The 17,653-nt window shown below is 41.1% G+C and overlaps 1 long non-coding RNA gene and 1 pseudogene across 1 annotated transcript; one reads left to right on the top strand and one right to left on the bottom strand.

The window, feature by feature from the left end:
• The first annotated feature begins 1,622 nt into the window (after window positions 1-1,622).
• Window positions 1,623-13,188, top strand: LOC114579169. Its single transcript, XR_003700043.1, has 3 exons — window positions 1,623-2,004; window positions 2,959-2,961; window positions 13,176-13,188. It is a non-coding gene; the product is annotated as an uncharacterized LOC114579169 (long non-coding RNA).
• Window positions 7,234-13,405, bottom strand: LOC110101155 (annotated as a pseudogene).
• Between the last annotated feature and the right edge of the window lie 4,248 nt (window positions 13,406-17,653).

Here is a 17,653-nt window from a genome sequence, read left to right as displayed (position 1 = left end):
TTATTGAAAAAAAAAAAGCAAAAACAAATCATAATATATTTATCAAATCTCAAGCCATACACAATAGTCAAATATTATTCTTAGTCACATACAAGGAGAAATGAAAAGAAAAATCACAACATTTTTATATGGAAAATCAACCCAATAAGCACAAGCAATATATTGTCATACATCAAGAATAATGTCACTTAATTTAAAAAAAAATATGTCTTTTAACATTCTTCATGCACACAACATACCATGCTAATAGATAAATAAACAACATGAATATTTATATTTTATGTAAAATAGGATAGACATTACTCTATTATCATAAATTATATATAGATGTATGTCATATTTGATTATCATATTTGTATATATTTAAGCCTGTTCAATCTCAAGTGGAATTACCTCGGCTAAAGGCATCTGCAAGTCCTGATTCATCACCAATGACCGGCACACCGGACAAGTATGTTGCCTCCATAGCCACGGATCCACACATGCTGCATGAAATAAATGTCCACACTCTGGCAGAAGCCTCATTGCCTTATCCTCCCTCGCGTCCTCCTGATAGTCAACAAGACAAATATAGCAGCAAATGGCGTTGACTGCTCGCGGATCCCGACTCTTGGCTTCAACGTAGGTGAGCGTAGGCCAGGTAGTAAGTGTAGCATTGTCGATCTCAATATCGGCATTGCGTTCAAGTTGAGGGAGAGGGGCAACAACAGAGTAATTCCACATTAAGTAGGTGATATAGGTGATGGTAGCGATAAGAAAAATGATGAAAATGAAGATGACGATGGAGTAGCTCATTGTGGAGTTGTCAGGAATACAGGAACTTAACCCTGGGAAAACGACACCATATTCACTTATTATTTATATCAAAAGGAAATCTGGTAGTTAATTTTGCAATTTTATGTAAGCCAAACAATTTCAAATCTCTGAAATGAGAAATGAAAAAAATAAAAAGAACAAAAAATGCAAGCATAACTTAAGCATCTTAGCACAAAAAACTAGAAAATCATGACTTTAATCCCCTTAGCAGGAATACTTAGGGGGTGTTTGGTATAAGATTGGATTCAATTTTAGTAGGATTTACTAAATCCAGTAAATCCGGATTTAATAAATCCTAGGCTCATAAATCCTGAATTGTGTTTGGTATGAAAAATTTTAAATCCTGTTAAATTCAAAAAGATGTTTGGCAATAGATTACAGGATTTAAAACGGTTGGAGATTTAAAATAAAAGTAATATGCCAAATAATTAACCAAACATAACATCATATTCTCTCTTGACTGGCGGCTTCCGCATAAAAGTTCGATATTTCTTCTAATTGGCATTTTATTGCTTTTACATACATAGGGGCTCTTTGGTAGCACACATGATTTCATTTAAGTAGGATTTCATAAATCCTCTAAATTTGGACATACAAAATTCTGAGGAGGTTAAATCCTGAAAACTGTTGATAACATTTATGATAAATCCTATGTGACTATTTGACTATTCAATTCAGGAGTTAAATCGGTTGAAGGATTTGACATGTATTTCTTGAATAATTAATGCATTTAAAGTGGTTCAAGGATTAAGACGATTAATTATTAATTTATAATAATTAATTAGTTTTACTTAATTATTAAGGTCTAAATTATATTAATTAAGTGATCCAACAAGAGAGTTTTGGTTTTGCCTTTCCCTCTCTATTTCTTTCGGCTTCATTCCCTTCTGCAGAGTTTTGCGCGAGTTCTACTTCGTCGCTGTTCGACTTCGCTCCTTCCACGACCTTCCCTTCCTGTTGGAGCGGAAGTTACGACATTTTTTGATCGGAAGCAACAATGGGGCTCGCTTGCTATGAAGGTAACTTTCTCCCTTTCGCGCTGGCCGAGGATCTTGCGAAAATACTGCGGCGAAATGGCCAAACCCCGTAAGGTGAGGAGGAGCAGAGGAAAGAAAGGTGAGGAGGAGCAGAGGATCTCGTAGGAAGGATACATACAGTGAATCTGATGGTAGCTCGCTCGCTGTGAAGGTAGCTTTCTCCCTTTCGCACGCTTCTTCGGCCAAATCCCATAAATCCGACTTCTAGTCGGATTAGGATTTACCGGGATTTAGCAGATTTACGACGTAAATCCGCAACGCCATTTTTTGCGTTTGGCTGGATTTACCGTAAATCCTGCTTAAAAATCGATATAAATCCGATACCAAACACCCCCTTAGAAGAACTCAATCTCCCACAAACAATGGAAGCAAGTTCTCGTATTCATTTTTGCCACCCAAACTTTCAGGAAAGGGAAAGGGAAAGGAAGAAGAAGAAACAGTAGAAGAAGTAGCAAATAGAAGAAGAGATAGAAGAACAAGAAGAAGGGGTTGAAGAAGAGGAAGAAGATTACCTATACGCGAGAAAAGATCGGCTCGGCCTCGGAGGTCGCGGCTAGAAGGTCCGTCGTCTGTGGTCGGCTTGGTTGGAGGCGGATGCCGAGCTTAGGGTAGTGTGGTCTGGAGCTAGGGCAGGCCGAGGATTCGGCAGAGGGTGTTGGAGACAGATACGGAGGAGTGGGAGTTGGCTTCGTGAGTCTTGTGGCCAGGGCAGGAGATCGGAACCTTCGTGTGCAAGCGGCTTGCTTGCAGGTTTGGTCGGGTCTGAGTACAGGAGGCTTGGTGTGATGAGGTAGAGCAAGGCGACGGGCAAGAGGCTATCTGGAAGGGGTGGAATAAGGGGAGGTCGGAAGCTCGTGTGAAAGTAGTCGGCTGCAGCCTGCAGTGGCGTGAGGTAGAGGAGGAAGAAGGAGGTTGCATGAGCTCTGTCACCGGTTGGCTTTTAACGACAGGAACGGGAGCGGGCCAGCGGAGTCGAGATGATCTACGGCCTCTGCAGAACCAAGCCTTTTTTTGTTTCTTTAATTTGTCAACATTTTTTTTTTAAACTCTTTTGTCCATTATTATCAAGTTTATCTGCAGTGGTATCTTGTTAATTTTTAGAAAGAAAGTGTCAGCTCATAGTGGCTGGTCTCAGCCAAATTTCTTTTGACTGGAGGGCAAGGATAATGGAACTGCTTTTTTCTTCTTTGGACGGAAGTATCATTTCCTACTCGGTGATTTCTTCCAACAATCTCTGATTGGGTTTATTTTTGTGGACAATTTTTCTATTCGGTTTGCTGTCTTCATCCTTTTCTTATTTTCTTTTGTAATGATTTTTTTTAAAAATTTGTACGTAACCATGTTATTTTGGGTTGATGCTGCATCATAGGTTTTTTGTTTCAGCTTTTACTTACCTTACATGTAACTAGTTTGCATCGATGAAAAACTGGCTGTGCCCATAATTATTTAATCTAAAAATAGTAATTTATAATTAATAAACAATTAATTTCAAATTTCATAGATTATGATGTTATACTAATTTAATTAATCTAAAAGTAGTTCATAATTAAGACCTATTTTAACTAATTCAAATAAACTAATCTTAACTAGAAAAATAATTTATTTGAACTCAATTTAATAATAATCCTAAGAAAAATAATATTTTTTTAATAAATAATAAGATATAAAATGATATATCTATTATTTTTTAATGAAAATACATATGATTTTAGATGTTTTTTTTAATAATTTTTCATTTAAAACATGCCTCATGATATATGATTACATTGAATAAAAATTATATTTTTAAAGTAATTTAATGATTAATATTAATTTGTATCCTCATATCAAAAGCTTTACAAAATACAGGATAGTCTACAAATTCATTATTATTTGAAGAATTGGGACTTATAATTTAGTCCACTAAATTAAAATACTCAATTTTATAACGTATATTAATAATTCTATATCACGTTTTTTATTTCTTTTGGAAAAATTCTATATAACGTTAGTCTCTCAAACTTTAAAAAATGAAATAAAAAGTTCTATAATGAGATTTTTTTAATTTCTTTTTAAAAAAATTGAGAAATTAAAAAAGTTTTTTAATATAGTGACCTAACTACTATTAAAAAAAATGTTCAAAATATCTTTAATTTCGTATGAATTAAAGATCTAAATAATCTTGAACGTACGAAATTAAAGACAAAATTTGGCTTGAGGCGTAGGTAGGCGGAGGCGGATCAAAACTAATTAGTTTTAAAATGAAATTTAATCTTATATATTAATAATTATATTAATATAAATTAAAATGGGTTTATTTTTAATTATTTAGCCAGTGGGGACCCGTGCCTCAGGGCCCCACTGTAGACCAGCCCCTATAAGCTGACAGTCTTTTTTCTAAAAATTAACAAACGTGCATAAATGATGGCGGCCGGTCACCCGACAACGCTGCAGATAAGCGAGATAATATTGGACAAAAGAGTTTTCCAAAAAAATGTTTGACAAATTAAAGAAACAAAAAAAGGCTTGGTTCTGCAAACGACAGAGGTCCTTTCACGCGTGCGTAGGCCGTAGATCATCTCGACCTCGCTGGCCCGCTCTCACTCTTGTCATTAAAAGCAGACGGAACTCTACCTCGTTCTTCTTCCTCTACCTCACACGACTGCAGACGACTACTTTCTCACGAGCTTCCGACCTCCCCTCATTTGACCCCTTCCCGATAGCCTCTTGCCCGTCGCCTTGCTCTTCCTCATCCCACCAATCCTCCTATGCTCAGACCCGACCAAACCCGCGAACAAGCCGCCTGCACATGAAGGTTCCGACCTCTTGCCCTTGCCGCAAGACTCACAAAGCAAACTCCCTCTCCTCCCTATGTGTCACCAACACCTGCTATGTCGAAGCCCGACCTGCCCTAGCTCTGGTCGCCAACTAAAAAATCTGACACTCAATGTTTGTGCATTACAAGAAAATCGCTTACTACCGACAGTTTTTTCTTGCAAAAATTTATGAATTTTCGGTGGAAATTAAGAATTTCGATGGCTTTCCGGCGGATATTTTTCCTTCAATAAAAGACGCAAAGGAAATGACAATCGGCGGCTAATGCTGCCGGAAATTAAAAAAAAAAAACATGTCGTCCGCTACCCGCTCGCTGCCCTCCCGCGTTGCTCGCTCGCCTCTAGTGTTGCTCGCTCGCCTCTAGCGTTGCATGCTGCCCTGCCTGCCAGCTTGGTTGTCCTGCCCATCAGGCTTCCAACTGCCCGCCCGCCTCATGCGCTGCTTGCCATCCCACGCTACCCAGTCAATCGCGCTACCCGGATGCGCTGAGATTCAAAATGAGTATGCTTTCAATGACCCAACCAATTTGCTGGAAAGGCAAAAGTGTGTAACTATCACATTTTTTTATTTAAAAATATAAGAAAAAAAATATGATGGAAAAGCCGCTGCTGAAAAATATGTAGAAAAATTAGTCAAACATATTCCGCTGGAAATATGTTGGAAAGCCACCGGAAAAATTTTGATGCTTAAAATGTCACTATATAATCAACAATATTTTTTCAAAGCATAGCTAAAATATGTTCGACACTCAAAAAATTGACAAAAAATCAAAGATTTTATGCACGAGTATGCGTTCAATATCATGATGCTTAAAAAGTGTCATTAAGGCCTCGTTTGATTAGATTTATTATTTCCGTTTCCGTTTGAATAAGTCGTAATTAGTTCGTCGAAATTATTTGTAATATAAATTTATTCGTAATTCCTTTTTATATAACCGTGTTTGTGGGCAGTTACAAAATTTCCTCAGCCAATGCTTATTCGTTTAGATACCGCCGTTTTGCTACCAATATGTTAATACTAATATTTTAGGTGTGTGTATCATGTATGTAAATCTCCCTTAAAATATTGAGATATTTTATGTTATTATATTAAGATATTTTTGTATATTTGTTATGACTATTTGATTTGATGTGGTATTGCTTGTAAAAATAGTTGATGTTGAGCATAAATAGTGAGAAAATATTGTAAATAGAACTTTGAATGTCAATGCTTTCCAATAAGTTAGAAGATCATAATGTCTAAAGTTCCTTATCATTGATGATTTAAAGCATCAATATACCAATGGATCAAGGATGCTATTATGCATTAATTTGCACTTATACAAAATCTTGGTGCTTAAAATGTCACTATATAATCAACAATATTTTTCCAAAGCATAGCTAAAATATGTTCGACACTCAAAAAATTGAAAAAGAATCAAAGATTTTATGCACGAGTATGCATTCAATATCATGATGCTTAAAAAGTGTCATTAAATAATCAACGATGATTTTTCTAAGCATGGCTAGAAGCCTAGAATAGTTTTGGCACTCAAAATTTTAGTCTTTGACTAAATTATGATTTTGCAATTTTGTCATTTTTATGGGCAAAAATGGGATATGCTTTTTATTTCTATTCCTCTTATTATTGTCTTTATGAAAAATACACGACCTCATTATTATCACTTTGAGGAGCATGATCACTCCTTGAATAGAAAGTGGCCTCAATTTTGTTTTTCATAGTCTCCTATAATATAAGGAAAGATCAACTTTGTCGACCCTTACATATTTGTATGGATTAGGGGTGCAACCGGGTCAAGCTGACTCGCGAGTCGGCTCGGACTCGACTCAGTAATAGGCTCGACGAGTCGAGCTTATTGAGCTCTCGAGTCGAGCTTATCGAGCTCTCGAGTCGAGCTTATCGAGCTCTCGAGTCGAGCTCGAAGGCCTATCGAGTTCAAGCTCGAACAGGCATCAGTCTCGACTCATGGGCTCGACAAGTAGCTCGATTAGGTAAGAATGAGCTCGGGACGACGACGGACGAGCGTGCTCTTGCAATTTATGTCTCCTAACCTCACTATTAAATAAGTTCAAATGATCCTTCATAAAAAGAAAACCATTTTGATTGTTCTCGAATTATTGTCTTGGGCCAACTTTTTAGATGAAAAAATTAAGTTCTAATAGGCTCTCTTTGGTTTGAAGGAATTATAGTGTTTAAATATATAAAAAAAAAATTAAAAAAAAGGAATTATAGTGTCTAAATATATTTTTCTTTAAGATTTCAACTTGGGTGTTTGGTTTCTGTAATTAAGATATATTTGAATTTATCTAGCAAATATGAATATATAAATATATTTTTCTTTTGATATTTTCTTGCATTATTCACAATAATATACTCAAAAAGAGCTAAAATAAAGTTTAAGCTCTGAAATATCTTATTAAAGGGATTATCCCAAAAAAAAAAAAGCTAAAAAAGGAAAACAAAAGCAAAAACCCACAAAACTTAGAACAACTCTATTGCTCATCATCAGTGTAATGAGTTGCAGAACTCTGTACAGTCATGCACGAAGCTGAAGAGCTCAAACTCTCTATCCATAGCTCATCTCCCACATCCATATTAGAATTATTGTTACGTGCTTCTTATCCAATACGTGAAGTCTTCCATATATGGCCGCGAAGCTTGCTTCTCTAAATACGGAGAGATTGGCAGAGTTGTGTTTTTCGTTAAAGCTTCAAAGTATCACACAATAGAGAGAAGTTAAAATGATAATGACAGAAATAGTTTTTATAATTTGGATCAATTAATGTGAGAGATATTAGGTGTGTGAAGATGGTTTTGTTACTTGCAATGTGTTATAACGTAGAATGTTGGTCATTAAAAGAGAAGCATAAAGTTAAGTCAAAGGTTGCATAGATGAAGATGTTTAGGCAGATGAGTGGCTTTATGCTTATAGACAGAATTCGGAGTATTACATGAAAAGATTGGAGTAACTCCAGATAAGATTAGAGAGTACCGTCTTAGATAATTTGATCTCATAACATTTTCCTTTCGTTGACCCAATTTTTTTTTACTGGTGCTACAGGTTTCCGGCGGCCAACCGGTGGTTTGGCCGCCGGAAACTACGATACCAGACGGCCAATGCCAAGCCGCCGATAATGGCATTACACCGTCGGTTACCGACGGCCACCGGCGGTTGTACGGTGGACATCCGGCGGTTTTGCGCGTCGGTAATACCAACGGTTAGACCGCCGGCTATCGCTGGTAAAGTAACCGGCGGTCTACCGGCGAAGGCCGGCAATTTTAAAAACAAATGACGCCAACTAAACCGCCGGAGAACCGTCGGTAAAAAGACCGCCGGTAGGCCGTCGGTCAAATAACCGGCGGCGTCACGGCCGGAAAACCGCCGGTAAAAATCCGGTTTTTTTTTTTTTTTTTTTTTTTTTTAGTTTTTTTGCTTACTTGTAGGCAAGGCCTTCTCTGTTTCCTCCATCCCTAATGGTTATGTATATAGGACCGCAAGGATTTGCCGCGTTGTCATATATTCTCGTCTGTTACAATCATAAAGCAAAAAGCTAGTAATAGATAGTTTCAACTGTTAATTATATGTATAAATACTATAGTTTTAAATATTGGTACCGTTAAAATCTTGATTACACAAAAATTAAACGAGGCTTACAAATCGCTCGTAGGCGTGAACATGGCCGGCGAAGACAATGCCGACCTTCGCATCAAAGAGGAGCTTCTCGACATTCTTTCTCATTCCCTCTCCCTCCCTCTGGTGCGCGTCGTTCGTGTTATGCCACGGCGCATGAACAATCTCCAAAAGCCAGGGCTTCTTCGTCCTGTCAAGCTTTGCAAGATCCGCCTTCAACCACTTGTACTGCTGAGACTTAAAGCCATATTCAGTATAGGAGCCGAGCATGAGCACGTGAGCTTCACCGCCGGCGACATCGAAGGAGTAAAAGAGGTTGGAGGTGGAGGAGCTCTGTTCAAATGGCATGCGCCAACGAGCGTTGTAGGCGGCAAAGGGGCGGATGCGAAAGATGGGGAAAAGGGATTCGACCTCGTGGTTGCCTTGGGTGACCATCCATGGCCGGCGGGAGGCTTGGGGTTGTACGAGGAGGGCGAAGGAGTCCCAGAGTGGCTGTTGGGAGTCGGTGTAGGAGAGGTCGCCGGCGAGGAGTAGAATGTCGTAGTCTGAGTAGTTTATGTGCGAGAGAGTGGAGGCTGTCCATGAAAGAGTACACGGATAGAGCGCTGGAGAAGAAGACAGGGGAAGCAAGAATACAAGAAGAGAGGGAAAAATCTATTTCAAATTATAACAGAGTATTACAGGCTTATTTATACAAAATGATATGTTACTGTGTACAGTAATCTAGAGTACACCGTAAGCATAAGGTAATCCTTTCTCTAATATCCTCCCTAAAATTAAGCATTCTTATGTTGAATGATTAATTTGTCGCGAAGGAAATCAAAGCATGAGCTAGAGAAAGGTTTGGTAAGAATGTCGGCCGTCTGATCATGAGATGGTATGTGTTGAATGTGGATGTTGCCCGATGCGATGTGCTGCCGAATGAACTGGTAATCAATTTCTATGTGTTTGTTCCAAGCATGAAAAATCAGATTCTTGGCTATAGCGATTCCTGAGATGTTGTCGCAATGTATAATTGTGGGAAATGGTTGTTCAAGCTAAAATTCTGCAGCGAGGCGACAAAGCTAGAGGACCTCTGAAGTGGCTGCGGATAGAGCACGGTATTCTGCCTCTGTAGACGATTTTGTCACAGTAACCTGTTTCTTGACAGACCAAGAGATTAGGTTTGGGCCGAGGAACGTACAAGTGCTGGAGATGGACTTACGGTCCGTGGTATCGGATGCCCAATCAACATCCGTGTATGTTTGAAGAGCAGTGTCGCCAGGAACAATGGGCAGGCCAAAAGATTTTGTTCCATTGATGTAGCGTAGAATGCGTTTGAGCTGACTGAAGTCAGCTGTGGTCGGATTCTGCATTTGTTGGCAAACTTGATTTGTGGCGTATGTGATGTCTGGGTGAGTTATGGTGAGGTATTGGAGCGAGCCGGCGAGACGTCGGTACATGGACGGATCGTGAAATGGTTCAGAATTTTGTTGTGGATGTCTGGAGGTTGGTGTAATGGGAGTCGGCCACGCCTTGCTGTTGTTGAAGCCGGCTTCCTACAGCAGCCTTGATGTATAGTGTCTTGGTGCAGAAAGAACCCAGAGGCAGTTCGCGTTATTTGAATGCCGAGGAACAAGTTGATTTGTCCTAGTTTCTTAAGTGTGAACTGAGATTGAAGATCGGCAAGAAGATCGTTGATGGTTGTGGTATTGTTTCATGTAATCAGGATATCGTCCACATAGATTAGTATGTAGATAAATATATGTTGATTGTTATAGACAAGGAGAGAGGGATCAGAGTGGCTAAACCTGAAACCACGAGTTTTAAGAAATGCTGTGATTTTCTGGAACCATTGCCATGGTGCTTGTTTGAGCTCGTAGAGGGATTTGTGGAGCTTGCAGACGGCAATGGGTTGAGCTGGATCTTCAAAGCCTTGAGGTTGATTCATGTAGATGTCATCCGGTAAGTCGCCGTGGAGAAACAGATTAGAGACATCGAGTTGAAGGCCCGGCCAATTCTTGTTGACTGCAAGGGAGAGAAGCATGTGAATAGTAGTCATTTTATCTACAGGACTGAATGTCTCCGTGTAGTTTTAGCCTAGAATTTGGTCGTAGCCGAGAGCGACTAGTCTGGCTTTGTAACGGTCGACCTGTCCTGACGGCAGCAGTTTCGTCTTGTAAGTCCACTTACATCCGAGAACCCATTTGTTGGAAGGTTTTGGAACGAGTATCCAAGTCCTCTGTTTTTGCAGATCCTGATATTCTGCTGCCATTGCTTCTTGTCAGTGAGGTATTTTGGAAGCCTGATTGTATGTTGTAGGGGTATTAAGAATGTTGTCACTGCTCAGAAGAGACAGGATTTGGCGCGGTTTGGAAATGCCAGATTTGGAGCGGGTTTGCATCGGGTGTTAATGAAATTCAACTGGATGAGAACAATGTGTGGCGGGTTGGGAGGCATGATCGACGCTTGGAGGAGGCGGTAGATGATCAATGCGCTAGAAAGGAGGATTAGTGGTATAGGTGGTATTGGTTGTAGCAGGGGAATGAGAGACGGCGAAAACGGGAACAAGGAGAAGAGGCGAGGGATGACTGGTGGTTGGCTGAGATGTGGTTGTAGTGTTTTGTGATTGCGGACGGAGCGGGAAAATGGATTCTTGAAAGACAACGTGTCTGGAGATGTGAACTTTTTGAGAGTTTAAGTTGTAGCACTTGTAACCTTTGTGATGAGGGGAGTAGCCTAGGAAAATGCACGGTTGAGAGCGTGGGGCGAGTTTGTTGTTGGTGTAGGGGCAAAGCCACGGGTAACATAGACACTAGAAAGTCCGTAAATGGGAGTAGTCCGGGATGTTGTTGAGCAGCATTTGGTGTGGTGATTTGAGGGACAGCACAATAGTCGGAAGACAATTTATCAGGTAGTTTGCCGTCGAGACGGCATCGGCCTAGAATTGGTCGGGGAGACTGGAGGCAATCAGGAGTGTACGTGTGAGTTCAAGTAGATGTCTGTGTTTCCGCTCGGATAGGCCGTTTTGCTCAGGCATATGAGGACAGCTTAGTTGATGTGTTATGCCTTGACTGTTCAGATATGCTGTAAACTCTTTGCTTACAAACTCACCTCCTCTGCTTTGGTGTAGCCGAGAATTGGTTATGTATAAAGCTGCAGAATAACTTGAATTTTGCAAATGTTTCATGCTTATGATACATGAAATAAACCCATGAAAATCACATAAAATCATCAATAAACACAACATAGTAATGAAAGCCATTTAACGATGATTGCGTAGATGGTCCCCAAACATCCGAATGAATGAGTTCGAACAGATGGGAGGTAGTAGTAATGCTTTTGTTAAACGAGTTTTTATGGCTTTTAGCCATTTTACAAAATTCACAGTGAAAGTCTGAAGAAATTTGTTTAAAACCAGAAATACAGTGAGCTAAATTGTTAAAAACTTTGCTATTTGGGTGGCCGAGCGGACGTGCCAGGTGGCCGTGCCAGGTGGCAGTGAGAGTGGTGGCAGCCTGAAGAGCGGTTGTCGACTTGGCTGGAGCTATGTGAATTTTGTAGATGCCATCAATTAGGCGTCCACGAAGGAGAAGTTGCTGGTCCTGTAAGTCCTTAATTTCAAAACCATTAGAGTCGAATATGATTGAAACCGAGTTATCTGAGGTTAGTTTTGAAACCGAAAAAAGATTGTGTGTGAGTGCTGGAACATGTAGTAAATTGCAGAGATGAAGCTTACGCGACGAATCAAGCAAGGGAAGAATTCCTTGGTCGTAGTTCAGAATTGGTATTGTCGTGCCGTTAGCCACCGAGACTGAGTCTTGACCTCGGTAAGAAGAGGGAAATTGAATGTTTGTGCCGTCCGACGTCATGTGTGAAGAAGCTCCGGAGTCAAGAACCCAAGTTTGAGGTGCCGTCGGGTTCGGTTGAGCAAGAAGTGCTCGAGGAGCAGCGGACATGGGCGGGGCGTAGGATAGGTTGCAGCAATGCCAGCAGTTGTTTGCTGTGTGTCCTATCTTGCTGCAAATTTGACAGGTTGGACGAGAGCTGGCGGCAGGAGGCTGGTAAGTAGATTGTTCGGAGATGACCTGGTTGCGAGTACCGTTGTTACGGTATTTTGAAGAACGCTTTGGGTTCTTGTTCCAAGTCTGATTTTGAGGATTGGCGTAATATGTCGCAGTGGTCGAGAGTTGATCATTCTTGATTTCTTGATTAATGTGGATCTCCTCGCTGCAGAGAAGAGAGTAGAGGGCGTCTATATCTGCCGAAAGAGAGGATGCTCGTATGTAGGTCTTGAACGAGTTGTAGGTCGCCGGATGTCCGTTGAGGACGTAGAGAACTATGTCTTCAGGGTTGATCTTAGTTCCTGAGGCCGCGATGTTGTCGACGATGTTCTTGACTTGGGCTAAGTATTGCTGCATCATTTGGTTCTTCATCTTAATGTGATGTAACTCGTTCTTTAGTTGCAGTACGCAAGAACGGTTGGACGACTGTAATCGGCGTTCAAGAACCGCCCAAACTTCTTGAGCTGTAGTCGAAGTGATGACGTACGGAAGGACGGCGGGAGAGATCGTCGAGAACAGAGCCGAGATAAGGTTTTTGTCGATGAGACGCCAACAGAGGGAAGCAAGAATACAAGAAGAGGGAAAAATCTATTTCAAATTATAACCGAGTATTACAGGCTTATTTATACAAAATGATATGTTACTGTGTACAGTAATCTAGAGTACACCGTAAGCATAAGCTAATCCTTTCTCTAATAGTCCACTCTGTTTGGCCCAAGTCCCCTGCTTGCACACAAATTTAACTGTTTCAAAGATTTTTATGACCATTTTTATGATTTTACTATGAATACGAGTTATTATTGAAGAACCTATGAGCACGAACTCGATAGGAAGAGTTAAAGGCGGAAGGTGGACTCCCCGCCAATGCCGCCACAGCGATAATAGTATGTGGTGTTGGCGTCCAATGGGCCGATCTCGACGTGGTGGATATTGCCGGAGGTGTAGAAGAAGAAGCGATGCGAGGTGCTTTCGCCGGAGGCTGAACTGTCATAAAGGCCTGGTGTTTTCCCGTATTCAACAAGCGAGGGAATGTTCTTGTCTTTCGTGATCCATGAAATCAGCATTTGACCTGAGCCCACTATGGAAATACGCACCTATATGTTCATCAATGCAAAAACAGAAATTTTTTTATAAAATAAGTGTTTTATTGACTATTAGATCATATTCGAACTCTTATTTTCCCCGAGTTGTTGGAAATGGATTGACAATCTAATTTAAATCTCTGAGAAAAAAAATTGAAGTTTTATAAGAGAGGATAAATTTTAGAAAGAGAGAAAATGGCACTGAATGCACCTGCTGAAGATGGGAATCGGTCTCGGAACTTTTCACAGTGAGAATTCTGCCCGGCGGTGGCCTCGTGTAGGCCGCAGCCCCGACGCCGGAGAAGACGATCACAGCAAAGCCGAATGCCAGTGGCCATGTCTGCTTCATTTTTTTCTTAAATTTTGTTGAAGGATTCTGCGAGGATATCAGAAGAAAGAGATTTATCTACCAAAGTTGTGAGCTTTTAGATCAAGAAATGAAAGTTTAATAGATCGAAGTGGATGTTATTGAAGCGTTCAAGGAATGGTTGCCGTCGAGAAACAAACAAGCAAGCCCTTTGGAGGTTCTATCACTGTCAGCGTTCTGAATCAACTCTACCGAGTCAGCCTTCCCTAAGCATGGTGGGCTTTTGCGTTCATAGTAAATTGATATCTTTTCTTGGTAGTTGAATTTACTAATACATCATACATATAAAGTAAATACCACATGAATCTTTAAGATTTTTTTTTTTTTTTGAACGGGTATCTACTGTGAGAGTTTGCCAAGAGAGGCTGGAAGGAAGAAAATGAAACAGAGACAGAGAGAGAGAGAGAAAAGTAATCCTTGCCGTAAACAGCTTAGATACAAGTGTATATATAGACTAAAGAAAGTAAAATGGTAAATATAAGTGGGAACCGGATATGTAAGAGTGAACCATATGTCACAGCCTCCCTCAAATTAATCATTTGGGGATTGAATGGTTAATTTGGAGCGAATGTGGGTAAAACGAGTGCATGAGAACGTTTTGGTAAAGATCAATAGGAGTAACGGCTAAAATTGTAAGCTCTCTAGGCTTCTTTGTAATTACTAGCTACTTACTTCCCTTTATTCTCTATATATACTCACGTACCTTTACCATTTCATAATATACAAAACATACTTTCTTTTACCTGCTCTGTCCGTATCCTTCTTCTTCTTTTCTATTCTATTATGGTATCAGAGCAAACCCGGCTCTATGGCTGATCAAGAACTGCCATTTCTCCCACCTCCGCCCCTCTCTCAACCTCCGGCGACACCTCTGCCTACACAGCACCAGCTCCTCTGAAATTTCTAATATCCAATCTAAAAACTATTGTTCCCAACTCCCAATCGTCGGACAACTATCATGTTTGGCGCATTCAAATCCTACAACATTTCTCCGCTAATGGGTTCGCCTGATTTCTCACCGGAGAGGCTTCTTGCCCTTCTGACAACTCCAGCGACGCCCTCTTCAAATGGAGTCTTATTGACAAGAATCTAATCTCGGCACTATTCTCCACTATATCCCCTGTCATTCTTCCATACGTCTTGACCGCATCCACTGCTCACGACGTATGGCAGATTCTGGAAAAGAGAATGCAATCCAATATTCGTTCTCGAGTCATCCAGCTCAAGAATGAGCTCCATAACATCAAGATGAATAACTCTACAATGTAGCAATATCTAATGCAGATCAAGAATCTGGTTGATAACATTGCTGTTTCGGGATCTCAGATCGGCACTGAGGATATTCTCATTTACATACTGAACGGGCTTCCCTCCAACTACAACTCCTTCAAGACCTCCATTCGTACGTCTCTGCATCCCATAGATCTCGATACTCTCTACTCTTTGCTATGCAGTGAAGAAAATGCACAACAGCGGGAACATCAGAAAGAGGTTGTGGCAAGCCAAGATAATCCGGCTTTCTATGTTAATCGGGCGGTTTCCAACAAAGGTAATGGCTCCAACCGAAACTTCAAGAACTGGAAATCTGACAATCGTAACACGCCGGATCCATCCTACTCCCGTTCAAATCAATCTCCCGCAAGAAATGAACGACCAACATGCCAGATCTGTGGCAAACAAGGCCACATTGCCTTGAACTGCTAGCACATGAAAAACCCCAAGTACACACCTATATCAACCAATTCGCGAGCTCTTCTTTCTCATCAGACTCCGACGTCTACTAAGGATTGGGTCCTTGACTCTGGTGCAACCAGCCATATGACATCCGATTTCAGTAATCTTCAAAACGTATCCATCTACTACGGTCCAGACACCATCTCCACCGCAAACGGAGCATCTCTCCCTATTCAGCATGCTGGTCAAGGAATTCTTCCTCTCCCGGATTCGGCTCGTAAGCTTTATTTACGTAAATTACTACATGTTTCGTTGCTTACTCACAATCTCATTTCAATTTCCACTTTAACCAAAGACAACAATGTCTCAATTTCCTTTGACGCTAACGGCTTTGTCATTAAGGATGGTCAGGATCACCGCCCTCTTCTTCGTGGTCAAATGCGTAACGGACTCTACTGCGTGCAGAACATCACCACGGCTTCTCCCGCCGCTTTTCTTGCCCGACAGCACTCCACCCGTCTCTGGCACGCAAGACTCGGTCACCCGCACACCGGGGTTCTCACCAGACTTCGACACTTGTTACCGTCTTCTGAAATTGATTCTACACCTTTTCATTGTAATTCTTGTAGTATGGGAAAATGCCATAAACTTCTGTTTAATAAAAGAACAACCGAATCTTCGCATGTCTTTCAATTAATTCACTCCGATGTTTGGGGCCCGGCTCCTATACAATCTTTAAACGGTTTTAACTACTACGTTATTTTCGTTGACGACTACTCAAAATTTACTTGGCTTTATCTTATGCATTCAAAAAATGAAACTTTTTCAAAATTTAGTCAGTTTTGCTCTCTTCTTAACAACATATTCAATGCCACACCTAAGGTTTTTCGCTCCGACGGCGGCGGTTAATTCAACAGCACTCAGTTCAAATCGTTCCTAGCTTCTCGCGGTATCATTCATCAAACCAGCTGCCCTCACACCCCCGAGCAAAATGGGCTCGCCGAACGGAAACATCGCCACCTATTAAACCTCACCCGCGCTCTTCTACATGAAGCCCATCTGCCCAAACACTTCTAGACCGAAGCTATAACAACGGCAACCTACCTAATAAATAGACTACCATCCAAAGCCATTTCCAATCTAATTCCTTACCAAATTATTCACGGTACTACTCCGACGTATGACCACCTTCGCACGTTTGGCTACCTCTGCTACCCGTGGCTCTGTCCGTATGCCTCTGACAAACTCTCACCTCGCTCTCAACCGTGTGTCTTCCTCGGCTATTCATCTCATCAAAAAGGATACACGTGTTTCAATACTAGCACCAATAAACTACAAATTTCTTGTCATGTTACATTTCAGGAACGCATCTTTCCATATCAACAATCGGCGGAGAACTCTGCTCCTTCTCCAGATGCATATGCCAAATTCATCTCCCCACTGATTCTAACGCCTACGCTCCTTACGCAACCTGCGTCTCATGCCATCCTTCGGTTGAGCCAGCCTACTCACGTCAATGACATGCCACCTCCACCCGAGTTCAACCAAATTCCTCCCACACTGTCAAATCTACCTTTGTCCTCTTCGAGACCCATTCAAACGCATCCTATGCAGACAAGGGAAAAATCTAGAATTCATAAGCCAAAGCAAATTTATGATCTATCGGCTATCACCTCAAACATGACCACTCCAACCACGTTCACTCAGGTGTCTAAAATCCCACACTGGCGGTCTGCTATGGAAGAGGAATTCGTTGCTCTTATGCGTCAAGGCACATGGTCACTCGTACCACCACCTGATAAAACTCCAATTCTCGGCTGCCGGTGGACGTTCAAAATAAAGCAACTACCAAATGGCACAATTGATCGCTACAAAGCCCGTCTGGTCACGCAAGGCTTCAATCAAACGTTTGGTGTCAATTACACCGAAACCTTCAGCCCCATCGCTAAAATGCCGACCATCCGGGTTCTTCTCGCTCTGGCTATTCAAAGACATTGGTCTATCCTTCAACTCGACATATCAAATGCTTTTCTCTACGGCAATCTCAAAGACACGGTGTACATGCGTCAACTGGCCGGCTTCATTGACATCAAACGTCCGCACCATGTATGCAAGTTACACAAATCACTCTATGGCCTTAAACAGGCACCGAGATAGTGGTTCCATAAACTCACATCTCTACTTCAACA

Source organism: Dendrobium catenatum, unplaced genomic scaffold, assembly GCF_001605985.2.
Source record: "Dendrobium catenatum unplaced genomic scaffold, ASM160598v2 fragScaff_scaffold_205, whole genome shotgun sequence".
Classification (NCBI taxonomy): Eukaryota; Viridiplantae; Streptophyta; class Magnoliopsida; order Asparagales; family Orchidaceae; genus Dendrobium; species Dendrobium catenatum.
The sequence above is the reverse complement of the archived record's forward strand: the minus strand, read 5'-3'. Positions and strand labels throughout refer to the sequence as shown.